At 43.3% G+C, this 13,690-nt stretch overlaps 1 pseudogene; it reads right to left on the reverse strand.

The window, feature by feature from the left end:
• Nucleotides 1–3,063: 3,063 nt before the first annotated feature.
• LOC124790721 lies at nt 3,064–3,181 on the reverse strand (annotated as a pseudogene).
• Between the last annotated feature and the right edge of the window lie 10,509 nt (nt 3,182–13,690).

The raw sequence follows: 13,690 nt of genomic DNA on the forward strand, positions 1-13,690 counted from the left end.
TCACGTTGCCGAATTAACTCAAATCGTAATGAGTGGCGATGGTGCTTTTGAAATGTCACTTACTGTTATAAAATTGAGTTTCGCGTGTTAAAGACTGTCTCGTCTATAATACCGCGTTTCCTAGTATGTGCTGATTAATATCTTGACTGATTACCTTAAAGAACAATAATCTCAAGTGTTCTCTTTTGATATCCATTTTGTCTAGTGAAACGACTGTTTTGCTATCTCTTACACTGGACCAAATACACTACTCAGTGTTTAAAATTATGCCAGCAAATGCCTACCGTATTCTACATGTAGGGCTTAATCTTGTTCAGACTTACCAGTATGTAGTTCTAGACTGGATAACGCCAACTGTATTTCATTTGGAGATGACAGGTTAGTAATATGAGTTCAAACACAGAGCAGCTGCCTATAAACACATTGCTAAGTAAATCAGAACTTTATTAGCGCTAACGACAACAAAAAAACTGTGTGTAAAAGAAGTCCCTCCACCATATGTTTTCAGATTGGTTCCGAAACAAGCAAAATGAACACCCACTCACATACACAGTCACACACACACACACACACACACACACACACACACACACACACACACACACACACAAATTAATCGATTATTTTAATTCCAGCAGTAAACAAGAATTCCAAGAGTAGTTTTTAAAATTTTATGTTCACCGATCTCTAGAGTATTTACACATTGCAAGGGATTCATTGCTTCAATTTAATTAGTTCTGTAAATAGTAATACTGGTCTCTTCTGTTTCTGAGGCAGCCAAAGTTTACCCATCCAGCCAAAATACTGTTCAATATTTTCGTGAATGGATTAATAAGAAATACAGGGAATAACTTTATCTTCGATGTCTTCCATTTGATCCGTATTTGCATAGAGAAACCACAATATCGGAATTGTGAGTCCGTCTTAATGCAAAACACTTTGTTATTTGTTTATTTTTTTATACCACAAACTTGTATCGGCGACATATATCACGACCATCAGTGGGTTTTGAAAATCTAAAACATGCAGAAAATAGCATAGAGGATGGTTATAAAAAACACAGCAACACATCATTACATTTTTACTGCTCGTTTTTTTAAATATACTGGGTGATCAAAAACTCAGTATAAATTTGAAAACTGAATAAATCACGCAATAATGTAGATAGAGAGGTACAAATTGACACACATGCTTGGAATGGCATGGGGTTTTATTAAAACCAACAAAATACAAAAGATCAGAAAATGTCAGACAGATGGCGCTTCATCTGATCGGAATAGCAAAAAATAGCATAACAAAGTAAAACAAAGCAAAGATGATGTTCTTTACAGGAAATGCTCAATGTGTCCACCATCATTCCTCAGCAATAGCTGTAGTCGAGGAATAATGTTGTGAACAGCACTGTAAAGCATGTCTGGAGTTATGGTGATGCATTAGCGTCGGATGTTACCTTTCAGCATCCCTAGAGATGTAGGTCGATCACGATACACTTGCGACTTGAGGTAACCCCAAAGCCAATAATCGCACGGACTGAGGTCTGAAGACCTGGGAGGCGAAGCATGACGAAAGTGGCTGCTGAGCACACGTTTTTTCTCAGCGGACATCATGTCATCTGGAACTGTGTGAGCGACTGTTAGTAAACAAGCACTAAAAGGTGACATACGTATGTCATCGTTATACACCTGGGTTTGCGGTAGGGTTAAGGAATACAGTTTTGGTGTGTGCTGGGCTGCTATTTAGTTATTTGTGCGCTCACGTCGCTGGGCGCATGTGGCTGACTCTACACACAGAAAAAGAAAACTTTCGCACTTTTTTTATGATCCAGAACATTACACCATCTTGTTTTTCGTGTGTAAAGCTACAGACGAATCGCATGCGCGAGAAGGCTACGAAAACAGTAGCGGGAGTTACGAGGACTTCTGTTCCTTATTTATGTCTCTGTGTGTCATGGGTAAATGGTTTATTTGCTTGTGTGTGCTTTCTCTTCTGTGTCCTTGGTTAGTTCTCTCAGAGCGGTAAAGAGTGAGTTGTTGCAAAGTATTGTGTTATCGTTTATTACTTTTTTCCCTTCCACTAAGGCGTTTAGTATGTAGTTATTTTCTTCTATTGTTAGTTGCAGGTACAGACTGTTGCTGTGTTTCAGATATGTAGAACGCTTTCGATAGTAGTGGGGTTATGGTTTTTGTTGATTAGGTGCTCTGCGAAAGTAGAATGTGTGTTGGCACTCTTTAGCGCCCCCGTGTGATCTGTGTACCTCGTTCGGAAATTTCTGCTTGTTTGTCCTATGTACTGGGCCTGACAGGGGTTGCATGTGACCTGATATATTCCAGAGTTGCTGAACTTTCCTGATGTTATTATTTCTGGTCTTACCCTTTTCTGAATTGTGTTGCTTGTTTTGAATGTTACTGGGATCCCTTGCTTTGTCAAGATTTTTCCTGTTCTATGTGATATTTTGTTATTGTGTGTTAGAGTGTACCATCTGTCTCTTTTTCCTGATGTGGTGTGGTCTGCTGTGTTGTCTGTGTGTACTGTATCTGGTTTTCAGATCCTTTGGTTGTGCTCTTGAGTAAGTGGCCGCTATTTTTATGTTTCATTTTTACCTTGTTGTAGAGTTTGTTTGTGATGTCTGTTTTGTAGTCGTTTTCAGCAGCAATTTGTTTGATTATGTGCAGTTCTTATGCGTAGCTCTCTGATTTAAGAGGTGTTCTGTTTATCCTGTGGAGCATGTTTGTGAAACTGGCATATTTATGCACTGTCATGTGGTTGGTTGAGCTATGGATAACAGTGCTTGTAGAAAGCCATGTACATATTCAGAAACACAACAACAGTCTATACCGACAACTAAAAATAGAGGAAAATTAAGCACTCCGTCTTCAGGCCGCAAGTGGATCATCGGGACCATCCGACGGCCGTGTCATCCTCATTGAGGATGCAAATAGGAGGGACGTGTGGTCAGCACACCGCTCTCCCAGTCGTTACGATGGTTTTCTTTGACCGGAGCCGCTACTATTCGGTCGAGTAGCTCCTCAATTGGCACCACGAGGCTGCATGCACCCCGAAAAATGGCAACAGCGCAAGACGACCCAGATGGTCACCCATCCTAGTGCCGGCCACACCCGACAGCGCTTAACTTCGGTGATCTCACGGGAACCGGTGTATCCACTGCGGCAAGGCCGTTGCCCGCAGGAGTATTACTACATACTAAACACCATAGTGGAATGGAAAAATGTAATAAACATAAAACACAACACTTTGCAACAACTGACACTTTACCGCTCTGGGAGAACTGACCGAGGATGCAGAACGGAAAGTACATGCATGCAAAAGAAACACTTCCCATCACATACAGAAACATAAGTAAGTAACAGAAGTCATCGTAACTCTCGCTGCAGTTATCATAGCCTACTCGCAACATAGCCTGCTCGCACATCTCTCGCGATACACGGCAACAGCAAGGTGATGTAATGTTCTGAATCATAAAAAATGTGCGAAAGTTTTGTTTCCTTCGTATCGAATCAGCTACATGCGTCCAACTAAAGTGAGTACATGAGTAACTAAGTAACAGCCCGGTACACACCAAAACCGTATTCCACAACACTACCGCCACCCCAAGAGTATAGCATTGACATACGTATGTCACCTTTTATTATTTGTTCACTAACAGTCACTTACATAGTTGCAGATGACATGATGTATGCTGAGAAAAAGCGGCGATAGTAAAAGCACAGAAAGGTCGCAGGTTCGAATCCTGCTTCGGGCATGGATGTGTGTGATGCCCTTAGGTTAGTTAGGTTTAAGTAGTTCTAAGTTCTAGGGGACTGATGACCTCAGATGTTAAGTCCCATAGTGCTCAGAGCCATTTCAACCACTTTTTTGTTTTTGTATAACTATGTTATTTTCTGCATGTTTTAGATTTAAAGAACCCACTGATGATAGTAATATTTGTCGCTGAATAAAGTTTGGGGGATAAATAAGATAACAGAAAATAAGATTTTTAGCATCAAGGCGGACTCACAATTCCGATACTGTTGCCTGAAAGGAAGAAAAGTTAATATGCTATTTTTAAAGCTTCACGAGCTCTACAACGTGTCCCGTAAATGGAGTACACGCATCGAATGTTCATAGAAGCAAGTCTTTCTTTGCGATGTTGTTCAACCCCTGTGTCACATTGGCTAGATTGTCGATTATGTTCTCAAAGCGTTGTCTTTCACCTGAATATCTGCTCTTTCTAGTTTGGTGGTAGGTTCATAGTGATACGTCTTCACACACATAATGATTTTTGTCAGTTAGGAATTGCACGCGTTCTGCCTTTCAGTCAAGTCGTGTTGATGTCCTTACCTCGTTGTGTATAGAGATGCAACCAATGTGTGCGGGACAAATATTGATACACACTCTTCTTGATATGTGCTTTTCGATAGGACCTGTCAATCGACCGTGAAGTTGTGAAACAACCCCTTAGAAAAATTAATGAATTACTGTGCTGATAAACCTCTTACGTTATTTGATTTTCAAACAGCTGAGCAGAACTGATCGTACTCAAAAATTTCTCTCTTTACTTATTCTGATCAACACTAAGCTGACACACAATATTTTTAGCCCAACGCAATCTGACTTTCAATAATCCCTACAAAAGAATGACCCTGACTAACAATAACCCATACATTTCATGAATCACTTACCTCACAAAAGTCTTCGTTACTCAAACTACTGCAATACAGTGCGCGCCAATACTGCCAGCTGAATATAAGATTCAAACTACTGAAGGCACTAACTATTGATAGGCATAGTTAGCAAATGAAAGATTTTGATAGTGAACAGACAATGTATTTACTTTAATAATGTTCAAAAGTCGTCATATATATATCAGTTCATGATATACAATATTACAAATTTACTCTTTCTGATGGACACACGTCTACATCTACATCTACATACATACTCCGCAATCCACCATACGGTGCATGGCGGGGGGTACCTCGTACCACAACTAGCATCTTCTCTCCCTGTTCCACGCCCAAACAGAACGAGGGAAAAATGACTGCCTATATGCCTGTGTATGAGCCCTAATCTCTCTTATATTATCTTTGTGGTCTTTCCGCGAAATGTAAGTTGGCTGCAGTAAAATTGTACTGCAGTCAGCTTCAAATGCTGGTTCTCTAAATTTCCTCAGTAGCGATTCACGAAAAGAACGCCTCCTTTCCTCTAGAGACACACACACGTTCTCCTGAAGCATTTCCGTAACACTCGCGTGATGATGAAACCTACCAGTAACAAATCTGGCTGCCCGCCCCTGAATTGCTTCTATTTCCTCCCTCAATCCGACTTGATAGGGATTCCAAACGCTCGAGCAGTACTCAAGAATAGGTCGTATTAGTGTTTTATATGCTGTCTCCTTTACAGATGAACCACATCTTCCCATAATTCTACCAATGAATCGAAGACGACTATCCGCCTTCCCCACAACTGTCATTACATTCTTGTCCCACTTCATATCGCTCTGCAATGTTACGCCCAAATATTTAATCGACGTGACTGTGTCAAGCGCTACGCTACTAATGGAGTATTCAAACATTACAGGATTCTTTTTCCTATTCATCTGCATCAATTTACATTTATCAATATTTAGAGTTAGCTGCCATTCTTTACACCAATCACAAATCCTCTCCAAATCATCTTGTATCCTCCTACAGTCACTCAACGACAACACCTTCCCGTAGAAAACAACAGCGGACCTACCACACTTCCCTGGTTTACTTCATATGATACCCTCACCTCCGATGAACACTCACCATCGAGGACGAAGCACTGGGTTCTATTACTTAATAAGTCTTCGAGCCACTCACGTACTTGGGAACCAAACCCATATGCTTGCACCTTAGTTAGGAGTCTGCAGTGGGGCACCGAGTCAAACGCTTTCCGGAAGTCAAGGAATATGGCATTCGTTTGATACCCTTCATCGAGAGTTCGTATGATATCATGTGAAAAAAGGGCGAAATGCGTTTCGCAGGAGCGATGCTTTCTAAAGCCGTGCTGATGCATGAACAGCAACTTGTCTGTCTCAAGAAAATTCATTATATTCGAACTGGGAATATGTTCGAGATTCCTGCAACAAACCGATGTTAAGGACATTGGTCAGTAATTTTGAGCATCCGTCCTTCTACCCTTCTTATATACAGGCGTCACCTGCGCTTTTTTACGTTGGGCTGGCGGCTCACCTCCAACTGCGCAACGCTACGCGCTGTTCTCATCCGACTGCCCAACGCTACAATAGCGAATATTCCAACACTACAAACCAGGGACAGACTTCAATTAGAACATTCAGTGTTCTCATATAAAGCGCTACGTGTCGTTAGCAACATTAAAACCTAAACAGCCTACTTATAGTTGTATCTATTTGGCTAAAGTCAGAGGCCGTACTCGTCCGAGCACAGAAATAGTTCTCTGCTCTTGCCCTTGAGCAGTGAGCTGTGGGCCGTCAACGGGAGAGGTTCTCTCTCTAAGGAGGTTTGACGCAATCACGTGCCGTGGACGCGGCCGCGCCTTTGCTGTCGGTATTCGGCAGTTGTTTTGATGTACCAGAGAGCGGGGAGAGAGGGCCAGTGGGATGGCTGTGTTCGACTGGGAATCCACCACGAGTGTCTGGGTTCTACTTCGATGCACCACAGTAAGTACATATTGAAACTTTCGTTTGCTTTGAGAAATGTGGCGTGTCCTGTCTTCCATGCTCTAGTGTGGATTAACGGTTCTTTATGCTATCTGTTGCGGAAGCAGGAAGGTTTATATGTAAACATGGAAGGGTCCTGTATGTGGTGCTTGCTTATTGTAATCAGCTGATGGCTTTTGTTCACCAACAACCTGTTCCTATACTGCCAGCAAAATGCGCTGGTAAACCATCTGCAACGAAGCAGGTACCATTAATGTTGATTCCCGAGTGTTGATTAGGTGGCTGTCGGCTCGAGGTACTGCAATTGATCACTTATTCTTGTTTCGCCATTTGCAAGAGTAAATTTGTGGGTTATTCTCTTGGATTACAAGTACGTAAAGCTCAAAGTTAAGTGGTAAAGCTTTAAATGAATAAGCGTTTGTCGTATTTCTTAACTGGGTTGTTTTGTTCAGACTGGAAGATCACTCTGTTTAATGAAAAAACTCAAAGCACTAATTTAAGTATTAAATTTTAAGGGAACTGACAGCTGTCGTGTTGCTCAATGTTGTTATTCTGAAATTGAAATTATTTTTACTTTTGTTACTTAAGTACTAGCACTTAAATAAAATCGACATACTACCCTGTAATTCAAACTGGCTGGTGCCGGAGTGCACACTATGCTGTGGTTAGTAAATTGCAAGGCTTGAGCGACCATACCAGCTGGTCATGAATCATACGTTGCATCGTCTTGCAGACACAGCTGGTGAGAGAAATGGGGCGGTAGCTAGAAGGAAGGTATGGGTATGAAGCTGGCTTCATCCCAGCGACTGGAAACGTGACCTCTGGCCAGATGCAGTTGTACTTACGATGCAGAAAGTGCTTTCCCCTAAGAGAAGGGTGCTGCACCATCTGCATGTGAACATCGTCTGGCCCTGGGGCGAAGGATCAGGATAAAATGAAATCATGATCTAGCCCCCTCATAGTAAAGATGGCATTGTACAACACTGACAATTCTGAGAAGAGATGACTTTCTCCTGAGACTCCTCTGCTCTTTTCCGATGGAGAAAGTCATGTTGATAGTAATAGGAGCTCTAAATCTCCTCAAAAATGCCACCCAACGTGTTGGAGATAGCAATACGGTTCACTATGACAGCGTCTGCTACTGTCAGGCCGGAGATTGGGAAATGCATCTTGGTCCCAGAGAGCCGTCAGAGGTTGGCCCACATGCCGGAAGAGGGGGTGGAACTATTAAGAGAACTAGTGAACAAAATCGAGCTAGCGTTTTTGCTGTCCTGAAGAACGTGACGACGCTGCGCACGCAAGTATTTATAATGAACGCAGTTTGCATGGTAGGATTGAAATGCGGTAGGCAGCTGGTGTTGAGTCTAAGGTACTGAGCCATAATGAATTTATTAACACGTTCCTAACAACACTAATGAATCTATTTTTAAAAAGCAAAAATCCAAGAATATCAATAACAAACTGCCTCCAGAACTGAAAAGGCTAAATTTCCATAACACAGCTGATAGCAAACACCTCAAAACGGCAACAGTATAAAATTACTTCTTTTTAGTAAAGAATATTAAATGAAGTAGAAATACATTTAAATTACAAACAGCAAAACATGTGATCAAATAAATATATCACGAATATCAACCATCGGCTATTGCCAGTAATTATGAAAACGCCATTGCCTCCGAAGTAACCAAAATGATTGCCAAATGTGGTTAAAATTTATGATGGTAGAGGCTGTGGCAGAAGCAACGCCAGTAACGATAATTTCTCCTTGCCTACTAACATAGTACGGCGGTTGTCGCTACCACAGTACTGGGAACCTTCATTAAAAATTTCAGTCACGTTACACAGGCATCTTTAACTGGACCACAGTTAACAAGAGATACAATCACCCAGACTGTAACACAAAGACAACTCGTTAATTATTTAGCAAAATTTAAACAATCTTCAATCGCAGGGAAGTACGAACGTTATGCAGGGAGCTTTGACTTGACTACTGAGTTTTTTTTTAGTAGATGCAAACAGTTTAGTAAACAGCTCGAGCTCATGATACTAGCCGACAGGTAACTATAGACATGACTCAGAAATAAGGTAGACAGATTAAACAATTCTGACTACAAAGTACAATTCGCTAATCAGAAAAATTACATCTGCGTTCTATACCCTACGAATTGTAAAATCAGTTTGGAATGGTGACAGCTACAAGCCCACACACATTTTCAGAACTGAAGGCAAGTAGTATCAGGAAATGTCTTCATAGATAATACATAGATATATATAACAACGGGCGACCAGGATAAGAACTCAAAATAGCCACCACGCGACACCAAGTGACGTGCACACCTATCGGAAGCTCACCGTAATTTCCCGTAAAATGCAGCGCCCATTGACAAACACTTGCTTAGAGAGCGCCGGGAGAAGGATGTAACGAGGATTACTCGTAGTCAGAAACCCTCGGGTATCATCCAGCAGACGCCAACGCTTCCAGTACTTGCAAAGGTCACACCGGACTCCAACCCGGCACCACATTTGACACAAACTGCTTGCAGCCAGAGTAGAAGAGTACACGCCGAATATTGTGTTTCCTGCCGAAGTATCTTTCGACGAGCGATGTTCACAGTTGCGACCAACACTCGGCACCGCCACACTCACAGTGAGCAAAGGCTCTTGCCAAAGGGCCACGGCAGACACGTGGCCACAACACGCCGCCTCACTTGCGTTCCTCGCCGCCCGTGTCACTCTCTCCTCTTCTCCAGGTCGCCGCAGCCTTTAACTACCTTCTCCTCCGATCTGCCCCCTACCGGCGACAGTAACGCTCCATGCACTCTTGGGGCCAGAGGGATCCCAAATCCGCGGGAATTACGCGAAACTAAATGCGGGCGCGCGGCACAAGGGTGATGGCTAAAAACGAGGAGAGCATATCATCGGGCGCAAAATGCGTCGTCACACGCCTCAGTACACCAAGGGGCTGGGGCGTGGCGCTGTAATGAGGAAGTACGAGGAATGGAATGTTCTGAGGCGGTAAGAATAACGTTTGTAAGATATTCTGTCTGGTTATCACAACTGGGGAAATGTTGTTCGTCGAAGTTCGGCAGGGAGGAGTAAAGCCCCCAGTCTACCTTAGTAAGCCGCGGTTTAGGTGTGCATATTGGTGGAGTCCAAATGGGAATAGGTGCGCGTAGAGTCAGAGAGGAACGTTGGTGTTCCTGTGTTAAGGCAGACGAGAATATGTTGATAGAGAAAGTCAGCCAAGAGGGCACCTCTCGGCCAGGTACTGAGGGAACCCCGAAGGGCATTGTGCTTATTAATGTCACGATGCAGTAGAAAGGGGTGAGGTAACTGTCCAACAAGCTGGAGGAAGTCTTCCCCGGTGACATCGAATGATGGAAGGATGCAGTACGAAGGGAAAATGTCAGGTGTGGAAGGAAAAGGCGAACTGCAATAATTTGAAGACGAGTCGACCCGGAGATGTGTTGACTATTGTACTGTTTCTCCTGGGTGGACTTGGGTTTTAAAAAAATCTGAGCTAAATATTACGACAAATTTTATAAATAAACGACAAGTACGCCAAAGAAGAAGAGATAGAACTACAATGGACAGGTTATCCAAGGACTCTTGCACGTATATGCATGAACTATCTTTCCTTTGTCTTTCACTTATCTTATCTGCTTGCATTCGGACCTAAGCGGACGTTCTTGTGTAAAGCTCATCTTGCTGTACCAACTGATAGTGTCAGTTGTACTTAAAACCCGAAAAATATAATGGTTATTTCGTGAAAAGAATTTGTGTATGTGGTCAAGCAATTGGTAGTCTGACACCTGGATTGTCTTAAGTAGATATGGGCTTAACAAAGAATTTTCACTTTTCTTAGAAACATGTTTAACATTTTTCTTTTACCTTATCCACGAGACATGCCGTCGGTTACGAAAATTAACCTTGTTTCAGATCCCACGACACCAGAGGCAGCTACTAATAATTTAGAATTTTACTTACAGATTTTCTTTATATAACGAGATAACACCCCAGCCAGAACAGGTCTGCTCACAGGATTCCAGTTCCATTGTAGGATTTCATTTGTAGATGCTACTCTTGTTACCTTATATTGGGGAATCGAGACGAAACCACGATGTTAAGTTACGTATTGCAGTAGTGTACATCGAACAGACTTGGCAAATATTCTCTGGTACAATAAGTACACGACTTCTCACGACCGTGGAATAATATCTCTAGTGTTGGGTAAATAAGAAAAGGGCAGTTAACTATCGACGACTGCGTAACTACCCTGAGAATTGGGCTAGTTTACTGAGTGCTCATACACGTCGGGCTATATTGAACAACATATTACACTGTTAATAATATTCTTACATCAGTTATTTATCTTTTATGCTGAGCCATTGCATTAATGTGTGTTTCTTTTTCATGTAAGTCATGGCTCATATTCATTTTATTACATTACGCTCATAGCAAAGAAAAGGAATCACAAATAATTTTTATTTTATTACATTACACTATGAAGGTCATTCCGTATAAGGAGCAGCATGACTACCCCATGAGCTGCAATACAGGCCTCGGGGGGAAAGTGAAACGCACTGTGAAGAAATGCGGGAGGTCAAAGCAGTCATGAGGCAGCAATTTTCTTTCCCGGAGGCAGAGAACAAGCGGATGCTGCGAACTAAGAGAAGCCGTAAATCCTCTTTGTTTGGATCGAAGACCGCGAAAGTTCCTTTGTAGGAGAGTGATGACGAGGAAAAGATGATGGGTGCCTCGTCGGTGGCTGCTGAGTGCCAGCCGTCGAACATTGGCTGCTACAGGGCACGGAGGCCGGGGGATGCTGCTCCGTGAGGTCTACAGAGGCGTCAGTATTCTCCTTCTGTCGGCCTGCAGACTCCAGGGCAGAAACACGGTTAGTGGTGTCCACATGTGACACGGAGCTGGGCCGGGAAAGGGTATCACGCGACAACGTCGAAGAGGCTCATCGAGTTGGTGAAGGAGAAGACCATTTGCCCATGTTTGACTTCTTCGAGCCTTTCCAGTTGGCAGAGGAAGACAGATGTTGGTTGGCTGGAAGAAGTCCTTGTGTCCTTTCAGGCCTGCCGGTTATGTAGTTGTTGTATGTCCATCCTTTTAGCAGGACATCTCTGGAACGACGGCCGTTTACTATGGTGACAAAAAATAAAGCACCTACAGCCGTTCTTATGATTTTATTTTATTTTGTCGCTACCAGTTTCGACGCTTCATTGCGTCATCTTCAGGCTGTTTTGATGCGGTACACGTTGATACGATCCCCATGCATAGCCCATCATTTGCCCTGCAGTACTGGATTCTCAGATAATGTGTCATCACACCAACCATCAACCGTCAACTATATATACAAGGTGAGTCACCTAACATTACCACTGGATATATTTCGTAAACCACATCAAATACTGACGAATCGATTCCACAGACCGAACTTGAGGAGAGGGGCTGGTGTAATTGGTTAATACAAACCATAAAAAAATTCACGGAAGTATGTTTTTTAACACAAACCTACGTTTTTTTAAATGGACCCCGTTAGTTTTGTTAGCACATCTGAACATATAAACAAATACGTAATCAGTGCCGTTTGTTGCAATGTAAAATGTTGATTACATCCGGAGATATTGTAACCTAAAGTCGACGCTTGAGTACCACTCCTCCGCTGTTCGATCGTGTGTATCGGAGAGCATCGAATTACGTAGGGATCCAAAGGGAGCGGTGATGGACCTTCGGTACAGAAGAGACTGGAACAGCACATTACGTCCACATGCTAACACCCTTTATTGGTCTTTTTCAATAAAATGGTTCAAATGGCTCTGAGCACTATGCGACTCAACTTCTGAGGTCATCAGTGGCCTAGAACTTAGAACTAATTAAACCTAACTAACCTAAGGACATCACACACATCCATGCCCGAGGCAGGATCGAACCTGCGACCGTAGCGGTCACGCGGTTCCAGACTGAAGCGCCTTTAACCGCACGGCCACACGTGCCGGCGGTCTTTTTCACTGACGCACATGTACTTTACCATGAGGGGTGAAGTACACGTACACACGTGGTTTCCGTTTTTGAATTACGGAGTTGAATTGAGTGTATCCTGACATGTCAGGCCAATAGATGTTCAATGTGATGGCCATCATTTGCTGTACACAATTCTAATCTCTGGCGTAATGAATGTCGTACACGCCGCAGTAAATCTGGTGTAATGTCGCCGTAGGCTGCCACAATACGTTGTTTCATGTCCTCTGGGGTTGCAGGCACATCACGGTACTCATTCTCCTTTAACGTACCCCACAGAAAGAAGTCCAGAGGTGTAAGATCAGGAGAACGGGCTGGCCAATTTATGCGTCCTCCACGTCCTATGAAACGCCCGTCGAACATCCTGTCAAGGGCCAGCCTAGTGTTAATTGCGGAATCTGCAGGTGCACCATCATGCTGATACCACATACGTCGACGCGTTTCCAGTGGGACATTTACGAGCAACGTTGGCAGAGCTTTCTGTAGAAACGCGATGTATGTTACAGCTGTTTGGGCCCCTGCAATGAGGAGAGGACCGATGAGGTGGTCGCTATTGATTCCGCATCATACATTTACAGTCCACGGTCGCTGGCGCCCTACCTGTCTGAGCCAGCGAGGATTGTCCACGGACCAGTAATGCATGTTCCGTAGATTCACTGCCCCGTGGTTTGTGAAACCCGCTTCACCGGTAAACAGGCAGAACTGCAACGCATTCTCTGTTAATGCCCATTGACAGAATTGCATTCGATGATTAAAGTCATCACCATGTAATTGCTGATGTAGCGACACATGAAACGGGTGAAAGCGGTGACGATGCAGTATGCGCATGACACTACTTTGACTCAGTCCACCGGCTCTCGCAATGTCCCGTGTACTCATGTGTGGGTTCATGGCAACAGCAGCTAACACACCAACTGCACCCGCTTCTCCTGTGACGGGCCTGTTACGGACCCGTTTGCGTGCTACGACCATACAGTTGGCGGTAGATGTTTTGCA

Source organism: Schistocerca piceifrons, chromosome 3 (assembly GCF_021461385.2).
Source record: "Schistocerca piceifrons isolate TAMUIC-IGC-003096 chromosome 3, iqSchPice1.1, whole genome shotgun sequence".
In the NCBI taxonomy this organism is placed as follows: Eukaryota; Metazoa; Arthropoda; class Insecta; order Orthoptera; family Acrididae; genus Schistocerca; species Schistocerca piceifrons.